At 38.1% G+C, this 6,637-nt stretch overlaps 1 long non-coding RNA gene across 1 annotated transcript in view; it reads left to right on the forward strand.

Annotated features, from left to right (window-relative positions):
• The window catches only part of LOC138745091 (uncharacterized), a 43,482-nt gene extending 37,163 nt beyond the window's left edge, over positions 1-6,319 (forward strand). Inside the window, exons 4-5 of the long non-coding RNA XR_011346010.1 lie at positions 1,101-1,174; positions 5,492-6,319. This is a non-coding gene — a long non-coding RNA (uncharacterized lncRNA). The remainder of the gene's footprint in view (positions 1-1,100; positions 1,175-5,491) is intronic.
• Positions 6,320-6,637: the final 318 nt, after the last annotated feature.

The following is a 6,637-nucleotide window of genomic DNA, read 5'->3' on the forward strand; positions in this document are numbered from 1 at the left end:
CTAAGCCACACCTATTGTCTGGGCCTTAAAGGGTTGTGTCCCTAGCCAGGTCGGATCATTCCGGACTGGTCACCCCCCTGTGAAGAGCTCCGGTCTTTTGCTAATAAAAGCCTTGGTTTGGATCAACAAGTCTTTGGTTCTTTCGACGAGCTCTACACTGCATGAAGAATTTTCCCATAGTTCCCTTTCACCCTTGACCCATGTCTTCTAGTTCTTGCCATCTTTATTTAATAATCTGCTCATCCACTGGAATATTTACCCAGCAGCAGTTGATGCTGATTATTTTATTTGGGTCTCTTGCTGAGCTCATATAATAAACTGTATTAAAAACTCAAACTCTGCAGCTTATTTGGCATTTCTGTCTGTACAGTTATAGACATAATCTAATATTTTTTCAGCCTTGTAATAGTTGTACTGCTACTATGAAGAGTCTGTGAAGCAATCACTGCATAGAAGCTGTGCAACGAAATGCTTCTGCATTTCTTTAAACAACAAAGCACATAATAGCAATTCTTAAACAGCATGGAGCAAAGCATGAAGGCATTCCTGAGACTTGGCATCTTGTGGAGTCATCTCAAATTGAGATCGTCCTCAAATTTCCATAAGGGTAGTAGAATGTTGACTATTGGTTTTGGAATATTTTTCAAGATTCCTTCATTGTCATGTGCATCGTCTTTTGATTCTCATGAAGGCAAATAGAGAGGTGCCACTTGCCCAGTCCCTCCAACAATTGTAGGTGGCAGGGTTAACTTAGTGGTTAGCACAAAGCTGTTACAACGCCAGCGACTGGGGTTTGAATCCGGTGCTTCCTAGAAGGATTTTATACATGGATTTCCTTTGGGTGCTCCAGTTCCCTCTGACCGTTCAAAAATGTACAGGGTTGTAGGTCAATTGGGTGTAATTGGGCAGTACGGATTTGTGGGCTGAAAGGGCCTGTAATTGTGCAGTATGTTTATGTCAAAGGAGCTTACCTCAGAGACACAGAGTGTCTGTGGACTTGCTGTTCACTGTAGAATTTCTGGGGGAAAACTGCTTCAATTGTAGATCGTCCATTTTGAGAGCACAATAATTATTATTAATATTAATTTTTTATGCTGCAGGGCGTCTGACATATAGCAGCATTTATTGATCTGTGGTGCCAGACCACAAAGTACCCTTGATTGCCCTATTGCAGGTAGGTTCAATATCTTTTTGAATAACAGTGTGAAGGCTATGTAAGGGATGTTCAACAATGCTTGAGAAACATTTGTCCATATCAAGTTTGCTGTTGACACAGGATTAAGTTGGTCTGTGAGCAGTGATGAGGACACAAAGAGCCCTTCATGGGGATATAAGAAATCTAAGTCAGAAATAACATAGCAGATGGCAAACAATGCTGAAAAATGTACGTTTATCGACTTCAGTAGAAATACTGTGTCTATTTGTTAAATGGTAGGAGATTGAGAAATATGAATGTTCACAGTGTATCACTGAAAGTTAAGCCTACAATTCGAAAGGTAAATGGCCTCCACTGCTCTATTTGTTTGTGAATTCCACAGCTCCACCACTGTCTGGGTGAAAACATTTGCCCTCATCCCAATCCTAAACCTCTCGCCTTGCATCCTGAGACTGTCACCATCATTCAGGCACTTTTCCAACAGGGAAAAATCCCTCCTGATATTTAAACTGCTCAGCCCCATCAGAATCTTATGTATCTCTTATAATGATTCAAAAAGAGACCATCTAGTCCATCAGTCCCATGCTAGCCCCCAGGGGAGAAATTAGCCCTATCTTCCCTCCCTGTTTCACTTCATGCTTGCAACCCACTCTTTCCCAATTTCCCATCCCTTCTATTTGGATTCCTTTTGCCTTCAACCTACCTGACAGGATATTTTACAATAACCAATTAAACCAGCAACTCGCCTTCAAGAGATGGGAGGAAACCAAAGTACACAAAGGAAACACATGAGGTCACAGCGAGAACATCCAAACACTGCACAGGGAGCACCTGAGGTCAAAATTGAATCGGAGTAGCTGGAGTGATGAGCCAACAGCTAAACCACTGTGCTACTCACTCAATTAGATCCCCTCCTACATTTATAAATGAAAACTATTCTGCCAGACCTGACCTCTCTTCATATTTATCATCCCACAAATCAGTCCGGTGAACCTTTGATGCATTCCGTTTAGAACAAGCAATGTCTTTCCTCGGGTAAGCAGAATACAATTACATACAATAGTCAAGTGTGTCTCACCAAGGACTTGGATAATTATAACAAGATATCCTTGTTCCTGCTATGAAGGCCAATGTACCATTAACTGTTTGCTTCACCTATGTGTTTGTTTTTAGGGACCAGCCAGATCCTTTTGTCTATTGATGCTTTCAAATCTAATAACATTTAAATAATTTGGCATCTTTCAGTTTTTCCTACAAATGTGGATAACTTCACATTTATCCAAGTTATGTGGTATTTGACAAGATGACCTGTCATCTTGAAGCCTCTTTGCATCCTTTTCACAATCCCACCCAGTTTAGTCCATGCACAAACTTTTAAAAAAACATTTTATTCCCTCCTTTAAACGATTGACAAATTGGTTAAGCCTAAGGTGGCAAGGATACCATAGCGATTAGACAATGCTATTACATTGTCAAGGACCCAGTTTGAACTCCATCTCTTGCCTGCAATGAGTTTATACATCCTCTCTGTGCTGTGTGGATTCCTTCAGGATGGTCCGGTTTCCTCTCACATTCCAAAGACGTATGGGTTAGTAGGTTAATTTGTCACACAAGTCTAATTTGATGGTGTGGGCTCATGAGCCAGAAGGGCCAGGTACCATGTCCTATCTAAATTTAAATGAGATTTAAGCACCGATCCCTGTGAAATCCCATTACTCACTGCCTGTCACCCTAAAAAAGACCCATTTATTCCTACATGTTATTTCCTATAAGGCAACTCATTTTCATTCTGTGACGCATTGTGGAGAAAAACATGCACCTGCGACGCTGCTGCAAAACAATGAATATTAGGATATGTTCATGACAATAAATTCTGATTCTGAAACTTTCACACTAATCTTTGACATAGAATTTCATTAAAATATTTCTGAAAATACAAGTACACCTCATCTGCTTGTTTTCCTTTATTTATTCCACCATTTATTTCCACAAAAAATTCTCTAGTAGGTTTGTTAAGCACTGATTTATTTTTCAGTAATGCATGTTGACTTTGGAAACCCTGTAAAGCCAAGCAATACATGTTAGGTGGTCCTTCAACAAAGTTCAACTGCAAATATTAAATCATAGCCTCAAGCATATCTCTGAACTACAAAGAGATTGCTAGCAGCGTGCTGCAGTTTTCTGCAAACATTGACATCTCAGTCATTGGATTATACAGCACGCAATCAAATATGCAATTCATCCATGCCAGCCACATTGCCCATCTGAGCTCGTATCATTGGTTGCCACTTAGTCCACATCCCTCCAAATCTTTCCTATTTATGTGCTTGTCTAAATGTCTTTTAAATGTTGTGATTCTATCTGGCATTACCACTTCCTCCAGTAACTCATTCCATATACCTCCTATCTCTGTGTGAAAAAGTTTCCCTTTTTACATTGATCACCATCATGTTGGACACTGTGAGAATAACAAATGTGGACAAAACGAGAGATGATTGTGGACTTCAGGAGGACTAGGGACAACCATTCTTAACTAGACATTAATAACTCTGAGTGGAGAGTCTCCATCTGATAAAAAACCCTCCACTGCCACCTACCACATCCCATTTTGTATCCAATTGGGAAGCTCACCCTGGATCCCATTTGATCTCTCTTTCTGGACCAGACTACTATACAGAACCTTGTGAAAAGCCTTGTTAAATTCCACATTGACAACACATACTACTTGGAAAGTTTTGTAAGGATTACATGTTAACCATGTCAAAGGATGAATACCTGCTGAGAGCAGAGATTGGACATATTCACAGGAAGCAAGAATTTATAATCATTTATGATTACAGGAGGCAGTGTATGTGTCTGATTTGACCAGGTTGATATGTTGCAGCCATAGTGAGAACTCCCCCAATACATGAGCGACATTCCATCTGACATGGGACATCTCATCCATAATGATCATTATCTGGAATACTAACTGAATAAATACGTGTTTCTTTTGGATTGTATACATCTTGATATTTATTAATGTAAGATAATGTAATATACAGCTGTCTGTTTAACAAATGCTGATTTGTGAATGAAAATTTGCAGAATTACTGTTTAATTGAGTAAATTATCGATTATTTCCTGAAGTGTTCTTCAACAGGCAGAATCCATTATGAAACATGAACATTAGATTATTTGATCCACAGAGAAGGTAATTTTGTGTTAATCCAACAAAGTTTGCAATTGCTTAAACCTGTGATTCTGTTGGGATGTTCACTTGGGCAAGTGTGTTTGAACAATGTATGTGTCACATGCCATTGATTGTACCAGGTCAATGTGCATATTTAATTTCCTACTGATGTTAGAGGGTTCTTTTTTATTCAGAGTTCTTGTAAATGGAGGTATAATGTTTTGGAGAATGCACTTCTCTAAAGTGAGAATTTTTCAACCTCCCTCCAGAAATCTTCACATCCTCTCTGATGGATTCCAGCTCCTGATTGAATTCTGCTTTATATTATTCTGAGGATCAAAGGCTATCTAATTTATGCAAATATAAAAATGAGTGGCCAACCTTGCTTGGGAAAAAAGTAATGATACATGGCTTGCTTATATTGCAAGTCTGGCAGATAGATTTGATCAGATTGGATTCTGCTTCACAGAGCAAAAGACATGATTGCGTTTTGCAACAGCAAAATTTGTTGGATTAACATAAAACAATTTTCTCAGTGGATCAAGTAATCCAATGGCAATGTTTCATAATGGATTCTGCCTGTTGAAGAACAGTTCAGAAAATAATCAATAATTTACTAAATTCAACACAAGATTATGCTGTAACTTCCAAGATGTGAAACTCAGTGATGCAGAATGGATTTTGGGATTCATATGGAGTTGTATTGAAAAATATGAGTCCATAAGAGAGAAATAATTGAAACTAATCAATTTATCTTGTGTTTGTGGTCTATAGAAGAAATATACTAAAAAAAATTATCCGTCCAGGATTTGGTACAATGCTGCTGGGGGGATATCATACACTTGCCTGGTATTTCATAACACTCACATTACCTTTCTGTGCAATATACTTGTACAAAATAGAATTCACTGCCTTGACTCAAATAAAGAAGAGAAGGAACAAACTGGCTTTGAGATTAAGTTGATGACAAACAGTCAACAGTAAACTGGTCAAAGAGAACCAAGGTCAGGTATCTCATTAAATGTACTAGTAGATCAGATCAGATACTATTTATGGTCATGTAATAAAACAGAAATGTAATATTATACAAAATTGCCTTTAGTCCACCATAAGGCAGACAAAGGTTCTCCATTAGCATTAACATTGCTCTGTGCCCCTTACAGTCAGAAAAAAAGAGTCAATGAGTGTCCGTGGATTTGCCTCCAGAACTCCTGTAGCTGAACAGACTCCAGTTCAAACCACTGGCAACTCGAACCTGGATCCAAACCTCTAGTCCGAACCCTTCAGGAGCTTTCCTTACCCTTAACATCTTCTTGAATCTCAGTTCCGATACCTGGTTTTTATGAAACAATCTTACTTCAAGTATTATACAACAGCATTTAAGAACCAAGTTCTTAATATAAAGGTTAGATTTTACAGTTGGATTGAATTCTTTAGTGTCTGGTTTACAATTCCTTTCTCAAATTCCTCAATGATCAATGTCACTAAGAGATAATGGACGTTGTTATTTCTAATCCATTCTTTTCCTTTGATATTGTTTTCTGTCTTACCACTACTTTGGGGTGGAAACACATTTTTTGTTTCTGTTTTCTTCACTACACAGACCATTAATGATAAGAAATGGAACCTTTTCCTAAAATTGCTACTTCATTGGACAAGTGAACTGATGAGACTTTACTTAAAGGAAGCATATCATTTCAAATATGTTTATATTTTAAAATGTAGACATAAAGACATACAGCACAGTAACAGGCCTTTTCAGCCCATAAGCCCATGTCGCCCAATTGCACCTAATTGACCTCAGTTTGTTTTCAAACTGGGGGAGGAAACTAGAGCACCCAAAGGAAACCCACACAGACACACTCCTTACCGACAGCCCTGGATTCAAACCACTGTTCACTGGCACTGTAACAAGGGGTTTTTTTCCAGTATATTTTTCAATATGTCAGATGTTGAAAATATTATTACTGTTGTATTATTAGGATTTTTAATTTAACACATGAACATCGATTTATGTTAAAATGTTAAGACTTTCAAAGTCATCTACAGTCAACAGTATAATAAAATGTTCATTGCTGCAAGTCTTTTATTGTGGCAATTTAATGTACCTACATGACAATGAGAATTGCAGTATGTATACATGCAGAAACAAATGCTAATATGATACAAACACCAGCAGAAAGATGAAAATTTATTCCAGCATATTTGTCGAATGATGCTGCCATGTCTGGGTTCTGAAAAGACATGAAGCTAGCCAAAATGTAATCAGGAAAGTGAACATAATGCTGCCATTTTAAGAAGTAGCCACC

Source organism: Narcine bancroftii, chromosome 10 (assembly GCF_036971445.1).
Source record: "Narcine bancroftii isolate sNarBan1 chromosome 10, sNarBan1.hap1, whole genome shotgun sequence".
NCBI lineage: Eukaryota > Metazoa > Chordata > Chondrichthyes > Torpediniformes > Narcinidae > Narcine > Narcine bancroftii.